The sequence below is a fragment of the Myotis nattereri genome, assembly GCF_964212035.1.
Source record: "Myotis nattereri genome assembly, chromosome: 1".
NCBI classification, from domain to species: Eukaryota; Metazoa; Chordata; class Mammalia; order Chiroptera; family Vespertilionidae; genus Myotis; species Myotis nattereri.
Window position 1 is genome coordinate 165,178,885 of NC_138075.1, and position 20,843 is coordinate 165,199,727.

Genomic DNA, 20,843 nt, shown 5'->3' on the forward strand with positions numbered 1-20,843 from the left:
AGTGCAGGAGGGATAGTCTCAAGGGTAAAAAAAAGTGTTTATTACCTGAAGAGAGGTAATAAATGTAGAGCAAGTAAAAACAAGTGAAGTTCATTAAAAATTCCATTTATGTTGAACTGTAAACCTATACAACTAAACTAATTTCTTGCTTAGTGGTTGGGGGTTTATGATATTTTTATTAAAAAAATACTACCAACACTAAATAAGAGGACACTGAAAAAAACAGAAAAAAAGAATTTCATTGAAAACATTGTTGATTTTGCCAAAAAAGGATGCATTACATGTGTAGTTTATATTGTCAGTCCATTTTTAAACACAAAGTCAAATGAAAAATAAAAACATTTTGAGAGAGAGAGAGAGAGAGAGAGAGAGAGAGAGAGAGAGAGAGAGAGAAAGAGAGAGACAAAACCTTAAGGGGAAAATATGGAGTTGAATTTCCCACTTATCTGAAAGCAATAAAGACCCATTGTTTGGAGGTAGGAGGTAAATAAGATAATAAAATGCAGTAGTAGTTATTAAAAATTTTAGCAGTAATTAATGGAATTTAGGTATATTTGGGTTCTTTGCTCATCATTCTAATTTCAATTTCCTCTTGACCTTTATTATACTTTTGCCCTGCTAGAGTTTTTTTTTTCTTTTCTCTCTGCCACTTGTACATTTATGAAACTCCTTGCTCAGATTGTTGTTGTTTCTTTAAATGACAGAGATAGACGCGTTATTAAAAACTATAAGAAATGTTGGGACATTTACAGATAAGGCTTCCTTCAGTAAAATTCCCAGAGAAAATGTCAGCTGTTAACAGACTCATTCTGTTATCAGTGTGAATGGAGTTCTCGGGGTATTGCAGACAAAAGACTTTCCTGAGGTCCCCATGGGAGGATGGGGTTTAGTGGAAAGTTTTATTGATGGTGTAAAATTAAGCAGGTTTCTCTCTCAGGTCCCATTTCTGTCTCTATCATCATGGAAGAGGGCTAGAATTTAGGCCACCACTGCCCAGAGCTTCTGCTCCATATTAAAGTCCAATCCAGTCCAGGATCTGGCTGTCTTAGCTTGTGCTTCAAACTGCAGTCCATTGTGTGTGGGCTCCATGTGGCCATGGACCTGGGGGCTGCTTAAGGCCACATGGAGGTTGAGTGAGAGTCATGGAGCAAGAGTGTGAGAATGAACAAGGAGAACAAGAGAGAGAGGCAATTCTTTGTGTGGGGATTTTTAACCTTCCAAGATTTCGTGTGCTTGCAGTGGCTTCACCCTACTAGCCAATCCGTGGTTCCCCATCTCCCGCTTTGCTTTGTTGGATCCCTTCCCCCAGTCATCTGCAGGGAAGGGACCAGTGGTTTCCTGGTGCATGTGAAGTTGTAGCTTCCTGATGAAGCTGCCCAGATGACTATGCTTATAATACCTGGCCCCTCCTTTGCTCTCTTTCTATTATTATAGAAACAAAAAGAAAAGTAAAAGAATGGAACCTGTTATCACATCCCCTTTATAGAAGATAATCAAGAGGTTCCCATACCACCATCCCTTCTCATTTAATTGATTCATTTATAGCTCATTGGCCAGAACTCTGTCACATGGTCACTCCTACCTGCAAAGGAGGCTGGACAAGTGACAGGGTTTTTCAGTATTGATAGTAAAAGGGAAAAGGAAAAGGATGATTAAAAGTGGGTTTAGGGCCTCTTAATCTACAGTGTATGTCATAGAATTTTATAAAATATTTTACAAATGTGTATTTACTGACTCTCTATTAATGACAGACACTATGTTAAGCACTCAAGGTAAATGAGTGAACAAAACCCAGACCCTGCCTTCATAGGATTTACACTATGGTGTGGACGGCGAACAATTCAACAGGCAATTCCCGGTACAGTTCTGCATGGCCACTGAAAACATGGGAGCAGCAGAGTGTGCTACAGAAACTCATTGGAGAGGCAACAAGTCTAATCATGAAAGGCTTCACAAAAATGTGTGGCATCTCTGCCTTTTCCGTTATTAACATGCAAGTGATTTAATATGTACATTGTAGAGGGACTTTAAGCGGTAAGATCACAAAGACAGGGCTTGGCACAAAATAATTAAAATGTGTGTGCCCATTTACTGATAATTTTTTTTGGTTTATTTAGCAAACATTTTTGTTCGTTAGACACTATGTAAAGGTTCCCTTTTACTCAGTTATTCCTCACAATTATTAAGCGCAGTAGTTTACTATCAATGTCCTCACTCTCCAGATGCAGAAATTAAGACAATGAAAAAATAAGTAATTTGCTCAAGGTCATATAGCTATGAAAAGGCAAAGCTGGGATTTGAGTCTAGCCAGTTCAGCTCCAAAAAATCATGCTCTTAATTACTGTGCTATCAGGACTCTCCTGATTATACTCTGCTGCTAATATTTGTTCCATGTGGTGTTAAGCATGCACTAGTACTAAAACTCTAATCTTGCCTGATGTATGAGTTTCTATCTCTGGCCACCTATCTACCTGGTAGGTAAGTAGTTTCTATGTACCTGCTTCTGCACTATTTTAAAAATAATGTAGATACTTTTAAGTAAAGACCATAAAGTAATTATTTTCTTCTGAAATGGCAAAAACAGGGAAGCTCTATAAATTGCATCAGTACATAAAATGTCTTAGTTTTCCTAAGGCCATTCATTTTCTCCAGTTCCTGTTTTGTTTTGTTTTTCTTCCTCTAGGATATGCTTTAAACAGATTTTCATTAATTTGGCATTTGGACAACTTGGATACCAGTCTTTGGAAATTGTTTTTGATTCTTTCTGGGCAATGGAATATAGAGGTTTTGTTTTTATGTAGCAACTATCTCTTTTCTTGTTTTACTTTTTTTTTTGTTTTCATATTTTGTTTATTTTTTGTCCAAGCTTGATTGGGTTTTTTATTTAATCCTTTGTCTTAGGAAATAATTAGAAGAAATATATTCATTAACTATAGTATGACTCTTACATTATCTTTTCAAAGACATACATTTCAGAGTTGGTAAGGCCTCAATGTTGCTTTACTTTTTTTCTGGTTGGAAAAAGAGCCTTCCCAGGTGTCATATGCACCAATGGCATTTGAAGAGTCCATTGGAGAAAAAAAATGAAACAGAATTTGTCATTATCTCTCATTTATAACATCAACTGCTAATCTATATGCCATTGGGTATTACTTATAACCCAAGTTTATGCTTTGGGAAGTCAGCAAATTCATAATCCAAATATAAATTGTACATAAGCAATTGTGACTCAAGAAACTGTTTTCTTCTCTGTAGCCAAAGACAGTGTTGGTAAGCTTATAGCTGATGATTTTAGAGCTGTCTGTTACCCACTACTCATATTTCCACAGTGATTTCTCATCTGGATATTTTGTAAAACTGAATTTATTCTTTATCCCCAATTAATATACACAGCTTTTATGTCTAGCTCACCATTTATACTATTGAAAGTTATATGGAATGAATAAAATAAAAAAAAAATTGTGTCAAGAATTATCAAGGTCCCTGATAATTCCCAAGGATGTTCTCTTTTATTTCTTATGATATAACTACTTACATTTTACCTTAATGCTGCAGCATGCTGTACTTATGTTGCTTGTGATAAAGTATAATTTCTATTAAAATTGCAATTGATTCTGTATAATAACCATATTTTGAAATAGACCTCAGCTTTCTCTTGGCAATTATATTATATTATATTTGGGAGTCTATATGGATGGACTTAACACTTGAAGAAGCCAATTGAGTTTTATTACATTCTAATTTTCCCAATATTGTGATGGCATAAATTAACTAACCTCTGATGTGCTTCAGCCTTGCCATTAAGATCTGACCAACAAAAACTTCACTGTGTTTAAAATGGTTACACAATTCTGGCTCGGCTCATCTCCAGCCATCAACCCTGGGGCCTCATGATGGTGACTCTAAGCCTCAGCTTCCTCATCTATCAGGCAGCAATGGATCGCCCTTACACGGCTCTTCCACTGGATGCTGTGAGAGCTGAATGACATAAGGTAAGACTTGGGTTCTCTAAATGGGAAACAAGGATTCCCAGGAAGAAAAACTGGAACCAGGAGGCACAGAATTCTTAGACCAAAAAAGGTACATCTTCCATGAACAAGGATTTCACTGAAAGATTTTGGGAAGAAAAATAATTTTATATGAAAACTAATGCAAATGTATTATAGCATGCATGCAACTCAAAAATTTACATAATCTACATCATATTCTTCCTTGGAAAACCTTCCTTAACTCTTCTAGGAAAAGTTAGCAGATTCTCTTCTTAACTCATAATTTAATTACTGCTTAGTACTACTGCTACTACTGGTTAATATCACCAGTACTATTACAAATAACATAATAATTAGCTACCATTTACTGAGTTAATTACTAAATCTAAATTACTAACCCCCAGTGCATACATTATTTTTTTAGAATTCCCCAGTCACTTCCGAGTTTAAGTACAATTATTATCCCCTTTACTATGGCACATACAGAGGCTTAGGGTAGTTCAGTGTTCTGCCCAAGGTCACACAGATCCAGGATTTATATTCAGGTCTGTCTGATTCAAGGCTTTTACTAAATGCTACACCCCCGGCTTCTTTGCAAATTGATCACATTTAGCTGCAAGGCTACATATGCTACCCTGTAGACTACATACTCTGTAGAGGACAAGCAATTCTGTGGAGCAATTTGTGTAATACTGATAAATTAAATTATTTTTCCCTGCCTGACTGCCAAACTAATATATTACTGAGAAGAAATATGAGAAAGGCAGTTTCTATTAGATAAAATATATTTTTTCTTATGTAAATTGAGGTGCTTAAAAACTGCCAAACTCCTTTATATCTTTCAAATTCCTAGTGAGCAGAAAAATGTTCTCCACTAATGGTTATATCATAGACTTTTTGTGTAAATATATAAATTTGACTAGAAATAGCTAATTTGAGAAATCCTTAGTTGGCTTCATTGTGATAAAAGGAACCTGTTATAATTACAGTACTCAACATTACAATTATTTATGTTTATTATTTTTAACTTCTCATTAAACATCTGCCATGTAATATACAATACACAGGTACCATGTCAGGAGGCTATCTGTGTATGTAAAATATTTCTAACCTGTGCACAGAATATCAGCTTAAGGGGTGTTAAATACCATGTCTGTGATAGCTTAGTCGGACAGATGCAGGCTGCATCCCTGAACACTTAGGTTAAAAAAAAAAAAAGTCCATCACCTTGCAAATTATCTTTTCATTTACAGCCCATAGAGGGGGCAACAAGAGATGGACAGCCAGCTTTTGAAGGCTTCCCAGAGGATGCAGTCTACCAATCCCATTGTAGCCCACAGCACTGCAGAACAACAGACCATGGGATATGGAACACTTCATCTCTGCCCACAGGCACCACCACTGCAATCCTGGTGCAACTGGCTTTTATGGATAACATTTCCTGAAAGAGCCAGAGTTTAACATTTTCTAAAGCTAAACCCGCTGTGTATCTATTTCAAAATATGACAGACTCAACTGAGGATCTAACAAATAAAGTCTAAGCCAACTGGCATTATATGAGGAGTCATATATCAGATGCATAGCTAGCTATGCTCATCTCATCCTGAAGATGAAGGAATGAACATTTATTACTACAGGCTTGGCTAGCTAAATAAATACTATGGAGTTTGAACTATGACTGCCTTATTCATGCCTGTAATTACATTTTGAGAGTTTATGTAGCATAAACCTTGAACAGTCTCCTAATGACTCCTGGAAGCCAGATCTTTTCAACTGAATGTGCTGATCTAACACTACTGGCCCCAAATCTGACCTACAGGTTTTCATGGTTTACTCTTAGGGTGAAACTGATATATTACTTGTCCTGATTCCCGAAGATCCTTCTTTTATGTTCTGCACTGCATGCAACATAGTTCATTTTCATTATGGACAAGTATAAAGCTTTGGGCAGAACATTCTACTGAGATGCTGTATAAAATGCATTTAGCACACACCTTAGAGCATATATTAAGAGAACACATTTAGTACGAATATCCTTTCCTATAAGTCAAGGGATTAGAAACTCAGAAGAGCTATTTTTTTTAACCTTTAGAAAACTATGCGGCTTTAAAGACAGTTATACATGTAATTGAAAGGAACGGGGAATTCAGAAGCAGTAATATTGTTATTTCTTTCATAAATTTAGACACATTATCTATGTTAAAGCCAAGGGCTTTGTATTTACTTTTGCATTATTTCCCTTGCTATTCCCTCCAAATTGTGAGGCATAGGTGTTTTTAGCTCTATAACCCACACTTTGGGCAACTATTCTGAGGACATTGTAAGAACATTTAGAAAAGCATGAGAAATCCTGATTGCTAAGCACAAAAAGGAGAGTGCATAAAATGGGAAAGGGTTATGATTTTTTATTACTCACTTCTCTGATCTCCATTGTTCAAACATATGTGGAGTCAGCACGGCTCCATAGAAGAAATACTGGGCCAAGACCAGCAGGCCTAGATATTCCTCTCCTGGCTCTTACACAAACCAGGTCCATGCTGTTACAGTGCTTAACAACTTAGTGTTTGAGCTAATGACCTTTCATATTTGGTTCAGATTTAATGTTTTATTATTTCAGTTTTTTTCCACAGCATATTATCAATCTACCTCTCTCCCTACCTATCTCATAAATTTCAGGAAGTATTTCTTAAATAAAATTTACATTTTTTTTTTTTTTTTTTTTTTTTTTGCTTAGCAGTATCAGTTTCCGAAATCTACCAATGTGCTGGGGAATATGGAAATGTGTGGTTTAAAAAAGACTCTTGGGTTCTGGCAAAAATATTTCCAAAATTGTAACACACTTTAAGATAAGGAAAAAAATGTGCCAAATTGAGATAATTATTTAAACATAACAAGTTGATACTTATTGGGTAGAAACCTGTTTATATGTATTTTTTTTTATTATTTTTTTGTTCATCCTCACCTGAGGATACTTTTCCATTGAATTTTTAGACAGAGTGGAAAGGAGGAGGAGAGGCAGAGAGAAACATCAATGTGAGAGAGACACTGTTTGGTTGCGTCCGCACATACCCTGGCCAGACATGGATCCTGCAAAGGAGGTACATGCCCTTGACCAGAATTAACCAGGGACCCTTCCATCCACAGGCCGACGCTCTGTCTACTGAGCCAAATTGGCCAGGGCAGAAAGCTGTTTATAAATGTAATGAGCTTATCCTGGAGCAAAAAATAAGAATTTACACAGTATATCCAGGGGGGTCAGAGACTGAAAAGATGACTTAAAGAATTATGGCACATTAAAAGAAAAATTATTTTTGAGCTTAGGGATTTATCTGTTTGAAAAGTAAATCTGTTATCCTTTCCTTGTGTTTTTTTCTGAACTTTTTGTGCTATGACTTATATACAATTGATAAAAGTAGAAGGGAATATTTACTTTTTCGTTTATAGGATTTACTACTAAATTAAATGCTCATATAACTATCTTCTAAGTTCTCTAAAAAAGACTGTAACAGAAAAAAATATTGAAAGAACAATTAAGGAAACAATACATAGGCAACAGAAGTAAGGCGATTCTTTTTTGCTGTAATTTTTTTTCAATTTCCCCACTTAATTATGTCTTTTGAGATAAGAATTCAAATAATGATCTTCAGATCACACACGTTTTTGATGTTAGAAATGAGGAGTAAAAGTGCCGAGGAGCACAGCCATTGGGGAAAATGTTAGCTCTCTGAATAGGAGCAGAGAGGGCAATGCTCACCGCACTGCTAACTGGCTGCAAGGTGCAGTGGGAGGCTGTGGAGTCAGCCATGCTGTATTTACTCAACTTCACAACCAATCTGTTCCTCAAATCCATGTCATATATTCCTGTTCCTGTGCTGTTTATGTTGTCTTTTATTATTTAATATTTGTCTATTTTTAATAGCCAGGCCAAAGGTCAGTTTCTTTACTCTTCCCCCCCCTGGTCCTACCAACCAGAGTGGACTCATCCTACCCTCCCTCATGCCTCTGTACTCAACTGAAACTCAGGTTAAATCACCTATATACATCTTTCTATATATTGCTTTCTATTTTATCTTGTGGTTGTATGTATATATTTTTATCTTTCTAAATAATCTTACAGTGTTAGGTGACAGGGCTTGTTTTTTTATTTTTAATCAGAATATCCAGTCTTATATTTCTAAGTTTATCTCTTGAATGAATATATTCATAAAAAATAGATAAGTGATTTAAATTGAAAAAGAAATCAAAAGCAATGACGTGAATCAATCTTAGAGAAATAATGAAAGTAATTATCAGTGTTTTCAGACTACTGAGATTATCTTAAAAATACATTATTAAGTGACAATTCACTCATTTACTCAATGTGAATAATATACATTTTTCATTATAAGATTTTGAGTCAAATATGTAAGAATAAGACATGTTCCAAATATTTTATAAAAATTATAAAAAATGTAAGATGAATAACTAACAAAGTCTGATTTTTAACCTTGGACAACATATCTTGGCAGTACCTGGATTTCTCCAAAATATATTTTGGATTACTTGACCATAGAAGCTATGGGTTTCTCTGCACACATAAACCATTTTATAGTGCAAGTCCATAGAAGGTAATCTATAAATTAATATATTCCTGTTGAGTTGGGGGGAAAAGAATACATAAATAAGTGAAAAAATTAATGAATGATGAGAGAACCTCAAGAAATAACCAGAGCATATGTTTGTTTAAACGCTGACCTTAGAGAGGAGGGGATTGATGCGGGGACAAAAGGGGACACCTGTAATATTTTCAACAATGAAGATAAATTGAAAAACAAACAAAAACCCATAATGACCTTAGAAACATGTATTTTTGGGTTAGAGAAGAAAGTTTATTATTACTAAAAAGATTTTAGGCTCTTCTTGTTAGTAAAAACTGTTACAGTTAATGGAAATCTAGGCCAAGAAAACCATACTAAATAAGCAGGTGAAAATATGAACTGGGACTTGAAGTTAGGTTATCAGATTCTGGTAAAAACAAACAAAAAACCCTAGAATAATTAATTTGGAAGAGCAGCCAAAGTAAGTTGAAGGGAGGTCATTCTCAAGAAATAAACTCTGAGGTTTTATTTATGCATATTTTTATTTATTCATTTTTCATCATTTATTTATAAATACTACTTTTTTAAAAAACATGGAGAAAATGTAAGTTTCTAAAATCAGAGGACTAGAGTAATCATTTTCTAAACCTAGGTCAAGAACAAAGGAATTAGAGGATGATGTATTTTGTTTAGATTCAGAATTTATGGGTTAGGACTCAGATTAGTGGCCAGGAACCCAGAGCTAATAAGCTATAAAATTGTAATGAAGACTCTACTTTAAAGTGACAGGCAAAGTTATTCCCTTTATAATAAAGAAAAAGTGAATGAACATAACTTTAAGAAAATGAGATGAGGACTCTTTGTGAACAAGAGATTTCAGCTAAATTTTAGAAGAAGAGCTGATGAAACAAATTCTGTTTCTGGTAATATCCTATATAATAAAGAGGTAATATGCAAATTGACCCTCATGCTGTAATGCTATCATAAGATGGTGGCGCACACAGCGGGGGCGGGGCCTGGTGGCCGCAGCGTGCAGCCTAGAGGTGGGGCATTGGGGTGGCACTCCAGGACTCTGGGCCATCCCATAGCATGGCGGCCATGCGGGGCGGGACTCCAGGACTCAGGGCGATCCCATGGCATGGGGAGGGTGGTCCTAGGTCTCATGTGATTTCGCATGAAGGGTCACTAGCTGGGCAATAAAGTTTCATTTTAACTCTTCCATTACAACAGCTAGTAACACATAAAATTTATATTAAAAATCTTCTTAAAAGTATCCATGATCTGGTAACAGAGAAAGGTATATTCATTTTTTTTTTAAATTAAAAGTGAATCTACAAATGGAAAGAAATGATGAATAACTTTAAGCACTGATGCTTAAAGGCATTTGTGAAGTGCCTTTAAATTCTTGCTTGAAGTGAATAGTCTAACAGGGCATCCCCCATAAACCATCATCTTTAGTGTAAGCATGAGCTAGCATATCTTCCATAATTCCGAACTTAAAAAAAAGTTATCTTGAATATTAGCACTGAATGGAGAGCAAAAAATATTTCCCCCTGAGAAAAGATAACTGAAAGTTGGCCCTTGTACAGATATATTTATACGACCAAGGTTATTAAAAAAAAATTCCAAGCTAGAAATTTATATTAAAATGTTTTCCTATATGAATGCCTTCAAGTATCAGAAGCAAACAAAACCATCTTTAGTGAAATTTACCTTAGTTCAGATAATCTCTATAGAATTCCATAGACAATAACAAGATATTAGAAGAAAAATGAAAAGCTCATAGTAAAATATTACCTAAAATTTACACAGGAAAAAAACACCAGAAATAGTAACCATCAGAAAAAAGACAACAGGGGATGGGAAAAATGGCGGAGGTATAAGCGGACGTGTCCTGTGCCTTGTCCTGGAGCAGATAAGGGTGAGCAGCTGAAACGGGTAACATTCAGCCCGAATAGGTAGAGGATTTTCAGCTGAGAGATTGTCTGCAGCTAGGAAAGACTGAGAACCCCCCAGGGAAAAAAAAGGACGGTTGGAGACTGCGGCTGAAGCCTCTCCTGGTGCGCCAGCTAAGCAGCGGAGACTGCGCCATCTTGGGTGATTGTTGCCGGCATCCAGAGACCAGCTACTAACCTGGAAACAAGGGATCTCAAGCAGCGTGACTGCGTGAACTCAGAAGAGCACTGCTTCTTCTCACAGAAAGGTTGGACATCCCCTAAAGGTGCGGTTTGCAGTTCGGGTTGGAGGGAGGACCGAGCTCGCGCGCGCGGGGCGGAATCTGCGCCCCACAGAGTCCGCAGCCGCTGGGATCAGCGTGACCCGCGAGTGGGGAAGGGGCCCCACAGGGCTGCTGGCAGAAGGGAACGCGAAAAATGAGCCCATAGCTGGACTGGATGTAAAGGAGCAGCCTTGGACTTTGCCAATCTGCTGGCTGCTTGGTGCCAGGGGCGAGTGGGCGCACGGAGACTGCGCGCGGAGACTGTGCGCAGACCTGGAAGGTGGAGGCTTGCGAATTCGCACAACTATCAGGCTCTTGTTACAGTCCCCCTTAGATCCGTGCATTTGATTATTAAACCCAGCGCATGGGATTCCCCAGTTGGGGTCATTCGCAGAGCCTGTAGGGGAAAGTTCTTTTTGGGGAGCCTGGGAAACAGCGGACAGTGGCAAGGAACCAGCTCTGGGCAGTGGTCTTTCCTGAATCAGTTCGGAAATACCATAGAGGACAAAACCCTACTGATAGAGAGGACTTAGAGCCTCGGTGGTAAATCCAGACACACTGCCACCCAGAGGCAGAGCCACGAACTGTCTCTTTTGCGATCACAAATAAAGGCAGTCTGGTAAAAAAAATACAACCTGCCTTAAAATCAGGTCTGTGGTTTACTGCACGGAGGGACAGTGTATCGCAGGGAAGTTCAACACTCCCCTGAATGCCTGGCAGGACTGAGGCGTGCCAAAAAGAAGAGTGGAATATCTGAAGCACCTTCACTTCCGAATATTTTTATATATATTTTTTTTTAATTCTTTTTTCACCATTTCATTAAGAACCTATTTTATTTATTTTTTATTTTTTATTTTTTTCATCACCTGATTTTACCTTTTTAATTACTACATTTTTTAACCAGTATTACTGCTATCCTTTTACCATTTTTTCAAGTGTCATTTTATTTTTTATTATTTTTTTTTTTATTTTTCTTTATTTTATTTTGGGATTAGTGTTCTACACTCTATTTTCATCGTTCCTTTAGCATCATTTCTATTTCACATTTACCCTTAAGCCAAAACTCTCTTCCTCACTTTTCCCCTTTTGTTGTCCTGTTTCTCTTACCCTATTCCTGCTTTGGATTTTACCTATTCCTTCTTTCTACCCACTGTCTAAATTTCACCCTACTTATATATCTAATTTCCAATCCCTCGCTCTCCCCATACAAATAGCCTCTTCCCCACCTCTATTTCATTCTCTTAATTTTTTTTGTTTTTTTTTGTTTTTGTTGTTGTTGTTTTTTTTTGGTTGTTTTTTTTTTTTTTTTGGTCTTTTTGTGGGGTTTTTTTTTTGTTTTTTTCTCTCCCTTTTCCCAATCTCATTTCAGCACTCCTTTTTGTTTTTTATTTTTCTCTCTAATATTTTTCTCTTTTTTCTTCTTTATCCCCTAATTCTCATCGCTCGGGGGGGTCACCTTTATTTGGGGTTATTAATATTGTGAATGCATTTAGTTTGGTGCCTTGTACGTTGTGCCTTGTTGTGTTGTATTTTGTGCCTTTGAATCAGCGCAACAGAGAGAGATCTACATAACCAAACACCTTGAGAAGAGAAATCATGGTAAAACAAAGAACCAACCCAAATATGAAAGAAAAACAGGCATCTTCAGAAAAGGAAGTAAACGAAATAGAGGCAATGGAGGCAAGCAACCTGTCAGAGAAAGAATTCAGAGTAATGGTCATAAGGTGGATGAAAAGAATGGAAGACCAATTCAACAATATGTGTAGGAACCAAGAGGAAATGAAGAAGAACCAAGAGGAAATGAAGAGAAACCAAGAAGAAATGAAAAACGACATCACTGCCATAAAGAACTCAATAGAAAGCATCAACAGTAGACTAGAAGAAGCAGAGGACCGTATCAGCGAGCTAGAAGACAAGGTAGAAAAAAATACCCAAACAGAACAGCTTCTAGAAAAAAAAATTAAAAAGCAGGAAGAGAGCCTAAGAGAACTCTGGGACAATGCTAAACGAAACAACATCCGAATAATAGGGGTGCCAGAAGGAGAGGAAACTGAGCAAGGAATAGAAAACCTGTTTGAAAAAATAGTAACAGAAAATTTCCCTGATATAGGGAGGAAAAAACTCACACAAATCCAAGAAGCTCACAGAGTCCCAAACAAAATGAACCCGAAAAGACCGACACCAAGGCACATAATAATTAAATTGGCAAACACCAACGACAAAGCAAGAATCTTAAAAGCAGCCAGAGAGAGACAGAAAGTTACCTACAAAGGATCCCCCATCAGACTAGCGACCGATTTCTCAACAGAAACACATCAGGCAAGAAGGGAATGGAATGAAATATACAAAGTCATGCAAAGGAAGGGTCTGAATCCAAGAATACTATACCCAGCGAGGCTATCAATCAAAATTGAGGGTCAAATCAGGAGCTTCACAGACAAAAATGGTCTACGGGAGTTTATTACAACCAAACCAGCAATGCAAGAAATGCTAAAGGGTCTGCTGTAAATAGAAAAAACAGGAAACAAAGAAGGAACGCAGCGGTAAAGAACAAAAATGGCGACTAACAAGTTTCTATCAATAATAACTTTAAATGTAAATGGATTAAATTCCCCAGTCAAAAGGCATAGGGTAAATGAGTGGATAAGAAAACATGACCCATATATCTGCTGTCTACAGGAAACCCACCTCAGAAAAAAAGACGCACACAGACTGATGGTGAAGGGATGGAAAAAGGTTTTTCAGGCCAATGGAAGTGAAAAAAAAGCCGGGGTAGCAATACTTATATCTGACAAATTAGATCTCAAAGTGAAGGACATAAAAAGAGATCAAGAAGGCCACTTCATAATACTAAAGGGAGCAGTCCAACAAGAAGAAATAACTCTGGTAAATATATATGCACCCAATATAGGAGCACCCAAATACGTAAGAAAGCTTCTGGAGAAGATCAAGGGAGAGATTGACAGCAATATAATCATAGTAGGGGACCTTAACACCCCATTATCGCCACTGGACAAATCCTCTAAACAGAAACTCAGCAAAGAAACATCAATCCTAAATGACTCACTAGATCAGATGGAATTAATTGACATCTTCAGAACATTTCACCCCAAAGCCACAGAATATACATTCTCCTCAGGTGCACATTTGTCATCTTCAAAGATAGACCATATATTGGGTCACAGACAAAGTCTCTTCAAATTCAAGAAAATTGAAATCATATCAAGTATCTTCTCAGACCACAAAGGCATAAAACTGGAAATCAACTACAACAAAAATAATCCAAAAAAATCAAACACATGGAGACTAAATAGCATGCTATTAAACAACGACTGGGTCACCAGTGAGATCAAAGAAGAAATAAAAAACATCATGGCAACAAATGACAATGAAAACACAACAATCCAAAACCTATGGGACACAGCAAAAGCAGTCTTGAGAGGGAAGTTCATAGCTCTACAAGCCTACTGCAAGAAACAAGAAACAATGAGAATAAATGACCTAACTCTACAACTCGAAGAATTAGAAAGAGAGCAACAAAAAAAGCCCACTGTAAGCAGAAGGAAGGAAATAACAAAGATCAGAGCGGAGATAAACGACATAGAGAACAAAAAAACAATACAAAAGATCAACAAAACCAAGAGCTGGTTCTTTGAAAGGATAAACAAGATTGATACACCTCTAGCCAGGCTCACCAAGAAACAAAGAGAGAGGACCCAAATAAACAAAATCAGAAATGAAAGAGGAGAAATAACAACAGACCCCATAGAAATACAAAGGATTGTTAGAAAATACTATGAACAACTCTACTCCAACGCACTAGACAACCTGGAGGAAATGGACATATTCATAGAAAAATACAACCTTCCAAAACTTAACCAGGAAGAATCTAAAAATCTCAATAGGCCAATAACTATGGAGGAAATCGAAGCAGTAATCAAAAAGCTTCCAGCAAACAAAAGCCCGGGGCCAGATGGCTTCACAGGGGAGTTTTACCAAACATTCAAGGAAGACCTAAAACCTATCCTCCTCAGACTATGTCGAAAGATCCAAGAGGAAGGAACACTTCCCAGCTCATTCTATGAAGCCAACATCACCCTAATCCCAAAACCAGATAAAGACAATACAATGAAAGAGAACTATAGGCCAATATCCCTCATGAACATAGATGCCAAAATCCTCAACAAAATCCTAGCAAATCGGATCCAGCAGTACATCAAAAAGATCATACACCATGACCAAGTAGGATTTATCCCAGGGATGCAAGGATGGTACAATATCCGCAAATCAATAAACGTGATACATCACATAAACAAATTGAGAGAAAAAAACCACATAGTCATATCAATTGATGCGGAAAAAGCATTTGACAAAATCCAACACCCTTTCTTGATAAAAACTCTCAGCAAGATAGGAATTGAGGGATCATACCTCAACATAATAAAGGCCATATATGACAAACCCACAGCCAACATCATAATCAATGGGCAAAAACTAAAACCATTCCCCCTAAAAACAGGAACAAGACAGGGATGCCCCCTCTCACCACTCCTGTTCAACATAGTACTGGAAGTACTAGCCATTGCGATCAGACACGAAGAAGAAATAAAAGGCATCCAGATTGGAAAAGAAGAAGTAAAACTGTCCTTATTTGCAGATGACATGATACTGTACATACAGAACCCTAAAGACTCCATCAAAAAATTATTAGACTTAATAAATGAATTCGGCAATGTAGCAGGATACAAAATTAATGCTAAGAAATCCATGGCATTTCTTTACACCAATAGTGAACTTACAGAAAGTGAAACTACAGAAGCAATCCCATTTACCATTGCACCAAAAAAATTAAAATACCTAGGAATAAACTTAACTAAGGAGGTAAAAGACTTATATGCTGAAAACTACAGGACACTGAAAAAAGAGATAGAGGAAGACATAAACAGATGGAAGAATATACCGTGTTCATGGATTGGTAGAATCAACATCATCAAAATGTCCATACTACCCAAAGCAATTTATAGATTCAATGCAATCCCCATTAAATTACCAACGGCATATTTCACAAATCTAGAACAAACGTTCCAAAAATTCATCTGGAATAAAAAAAGACCCCGAATAGCTGCAGCAATCCTGAGAAAACACAAAGTAGGTGGGATCTCAATACCAGATATCAAACTGTATTACAAAGCCACTGTTCTTAAAACAGCTTGGTACTGGCACAAGAACAGACATATAGATCAATGGAATAGAATAGAGACCCCAGAAATCGACCCAATCCACTATGCCCAATTAATATTCGACAAAGGAGGCAAGAGCATACAATGGAGTCAAGACAGTCTTTTCAATAAATGGTGTTGGGAAAATTGGACAGATACATGCAAAAGGATGAAACTAGATCACCAACTCACACCATACACAAAAATAAACTCAAAATGGATAAAAGATTTAAACGTAAGACGGGAAACCATAAAAATACTAGAGGAATCCACAGGCAGCGAAATCGCAAACATATGCCGAAGAAATTTCTTCTCTGATACAGCTCCTAGGGCAATGGAAACTAAAGAGAAAATAAACAAATGGGACTACATCAAAATAAAAAGCTTTTGCACAGCAAAGGAAACCATCAAAAAAACAACAAGAAGACCCACTACATGGGAGAACATATTTACCAATGATACCACCGATAAGGGTTTAATTTCCAACATATACAGGGATCTCATGAAACTTAACAAAAGGAAGATAAACAATCCAATAAAAAAATGGGCAACAGACCTAGATAGACACTTTTCGAAAGAGGACATACAGAAGGCAGAAAGACATATGAAAACCTGCTCAAAGTCCCTAATTATACGAGAGATGCAAATCAAAACGACAATGCGTTACCATCTCACACCTGTCAGAATGGCTATCATCAACAAATCAACAAACAACAAGTGTTGGAGAGGATGTGGAGAAAAAGGAACCCTTCTGCACTGCTGGTGGGAATGCAGACTGGTGCAGCCACTGTGGAGAACAGTATGGAGCTACCTCAGAAGACTAAAAATGGAACTCCCATTTGACCCTGTGATCCCACTCCTAGGAATATATCCCAAGAAACCAGAAACGCCAATTAGAAAGGATATATGCACCCCTATGTTCATAGCAGCACAATTCACCATAGCTAAGATTTGGAAACAGCCTAAGTGCCCATCAGCAGATGAGTGGATTAGAAAACTGTGGTACATATACACAATGGAATACTATGCTGCGGTAAAAAAAAAGGAACTCTTGCCTTTTGCAACAGCATGGATGGAACTGGAGAGCATTATGCTAAGTGAAATAAGCCAGTCAGAGAAAGATAAATACCACATGATCTCACTCATTTGTGGATTATAGAGAACAACATAGACTGATGAAAAAGGACAGACCCAAAGACTGAGAAACAGCGATCAGGCTATCAATCCCCAGAAGGAAAGTAGGGGAGGGCGGGGGTAAGGGGAAGAGATCAACAGAAGGACTTGTATACATGTATATAAGCCAAACCAATGGACATGGACAACGGGGGGATGGGAGCATGAGTTTGTGTGTGTGGGGGAGGTTGGGGGTTAAAGGGGGGGATGAGGACACATTTCTAATTCCTTAACTAATAATAAAAAAAAAAAAAAAAAAAAAAAAGAAAAAAAAAAAATCAACTACAACTAAACAAAGTAACAAGGATGGATCTCAGAAATACAATATTGAGAAAAAAAAAAAAAAAAAAAAAAAAAAAAAAAAAAAAAAAAAAAAAAAAAGAAAAAAGACAACAGAATTAACATTTAAGAAATATCAAAAATTTGCTTTATTGAGCACAAGATAAATGTAAAACATGTATTTTAACACATTTTAAAAATAAAGACCAAGCAGACTTAAAAAGGAGAAAAACTATACACTCCCCAAAATAAAATAAAAAAGAGTAACTAAAAATAAAAGAATAGATTTGTACAACAGCTGCTTAAACACAGTTGAAAGAGAGTTCATAAACTGGAAAGCCAATCACTAAAAAGACACAGAGAATGCAGAAAAGCAAAACAATAGACAACAGGGAGAAATTGAGAGAACTGGAAGATTAACAGAAAACCCGCTTTAGTCTGGTTCCCATTAAAATAAAAAAGTCAAACAATAACCTGGGCTTAGATTATTTTCAAGGTGAAACTAGAGAACATGAATATAAAATAGAGTGGAAAAAGAGAAAGAAAATTTAGGATGTATTATTGAGTTAACATTGTAGGCAACAGGGACTCAATCTCATTGTACATACTCTAAGAGACCAAGTAAGAAGTGCTTCAGAACTGAACCTCCAAAATACAAGCAGGTGGTACAGTTATTAACAGGTCCCCAGCCCCTCTGGTTTAGGGTTACTCCTGGAAGTGTTAATTATACACTGTACCTGTACATTGAACTAACAACCTTCCCGCAGCTTAGGAGAGTTCTCTGAGGTAAAAAGCAAAGAGATGCTGTTACTATGTGTACTCCTGAGGTGAGACCCTGGCAATGCGCATGCAACTGAGAGCCACAACTGCACTAAAGGCAGGTTAATGAAGAGGATATGGTAAAAAGCAACACAAATGTTTGTTCCAATCTCTACCATAATTGTAATGAGAACTACAAAGGGAAAGGAGAGAATAGGAAATAATCAATATTCAAGTTATAATGACTAGTAATTTTCTAGAAACATTCAAAGACAGCAATCCATAGATTCAAGAATCCCAGAAAGATAATCCATGTAATAATGAAACTAGAAAGTGCCAAGCACAAGGAAAAAAATCTAAAAAACAGAGAACAAAGACTAAATGTATCTACAAGAAGTTATAAGATGTTATGGTTATTTAAAATTAGCAATAATGGCAACTAAAAGATACTGGAAAAATTTACTTAAGATAGAGTGTCAAAATGCAAAATGCAAAAATTTATATAAATAAAGTAGCAAAAAGAACCTAACACATTAGGAGATTTAAAAAAAAAATTATTTTAGAGTGAGTGTTTGATTGTTTGCAAGGTCAAGAACTCGAACACAAAGGATTTGAAAAAATCAAATAACACAATTAACACAGTGTTCAAATATTCCTAGATCTTTTGTAAAGATACATTGTTTAATGCACCAATTAAACAAGTCTCTGCATTAGTGAAATTAAGGTAGAAATTAAGGTAGAAGAGATAAATCCAATAATTAAATTTGTTTGGAATTAAGCAATGCTGTTCTAATCTTTCCAGATATTGCAGTACTTGTTATGTTCTGTGCTTTTCATTTTAGCCATTTTCACACATAATAGTATTATACTGTAGTATTAAGGAACATTTTTCTTAGAACTAAAGATTTTGAGCAGCTTTTCATGTTTATTTTCCATTTTATTTATTTTGTGTGAAAAAAGTTTTTAAGACAGTTGGCTTCTCTCCTTATTTATTGAATTGTAAGATGTCTTCTGATATATAATTTTTAGTATTTATTGCCATTTTATTGTTCATATTATTTACCTTTTTTCCTCTTCTTCTTCCTAAGGATGAACCTTTAACATTTTATGTACTTTTGGTTTGGTAGTGATGTACTCCTTTAGCACTTTTATTTGTCTGGGAAACTCTTTATATGGCCTTCAATTCTAAATGATAGATTTGCTGGGTAGAGTAATCTTGGTTGTAGGTCCTTGCTTTTCATCACTTTGAATATTTCTTGCTGATTCCTTCTGGCTTGCAAAGTTTCTGTTGAGAAATCAGCTGACAGTTTATGGGGCCTTCCTTGTAGGTAACTGTATCTGCTATTAAGATTCCATCCTTGTTTTTAACCTTTTACATTTTAATTATGTGTCTTGGTGTGGTCCTCTTTGGGTTCATCTTGTTTGGGACTCTGTTATTTCTGGACATCTATGTCTATTTCCTTCACCAGGCAATGAATATTTTCTGTCATTCCTTTTTCAAGTAGGTTTTCAATTACTTGCTCTCTCTTTTCTCCTTTGGGCACCCCCATAATGTGAATGTTGGTATGCTTAAAGTTGTCCTAGTGGCTTCTTACAATATCTTATTTTTTTTTCTTTTTTTTCTTTTTGCTGTTCTGATTGGGTGTTTTTTGCTTCCTTATATTCCAAATGGCTGATTTGATTTTTGGCATCATCTACTCTACTATTGATTCCCTGTAAATTATTCTTCAATTCATTAGTGTGTTCTTCATTTCTGACTGGTACTTTTTTTATGATTTCCATCTCTCTTTTTTTATGCTGTTGAAGTTCTCACTAAGTTCATTTATCTGGGCACCCTTATAACTAGTGTTATGAACTTAGCATCTAGTAGATTGCTTGTCTCCATTTTGTTTAGTTGTATGTTTGTTTTTTTCCTTTTCTGGAGTTTTATTCTTTTCTTTCATTTAAGATATATTTATTTGTCTCCTCATTTTCGCAGCCTCCCTGTGTTTGTGTCAATATATTAGGTAAAATTGCCATATTTCCTGGGCTTGGTAGAGTGGCCTTATGTAGTAGGTATTCTGTGGGGTCCAGTGGTACAACCTCCCTAATCACCCAAGCTGAGCACTCCCTAGCTTTCTTCCCCATCCCACGTGGGTTTGGTATAGCCTTTTGTTGATTGTTGTTGGCATATCAATGAGAGGGATTTACCCCAGGCTGATCAGCTGCAAGGATTGGCTTTAACCACTGAACACCATGGAGGGTCAGCAGTGCAGGTGCCTGCCCCACAAGTCAGGACCTACTTCAGTGGGGTTCTTGTGCCCACTAACTCTACCCCTGGAGTTTATCGCTCATGGAGGCGGTTGGTTGGGTGGTGTTTTAGCATGGTCTGAAGCTGTCCACTGGGTATGCTGGCTCCTGGGCCTCCTGGGAGGTACAGACCAAGGTCAACTGCTGCTAGTCTTCTGCCTGGGGCCACCTAGCATGACCTACAAAGTGATCTGCTGCTATTTATGCTGGGCTTGGAGGTGCCTGGCAAGGCCAAGCTGCAACCCAAGTCCAGCTCTGCTAGTGCAGGGCCTGGGGTCACTTGGGGAAAGGTATGGGCCACACTGAGGCCAGATGCTGCTTGTTTGAGATTTTAGGAAAG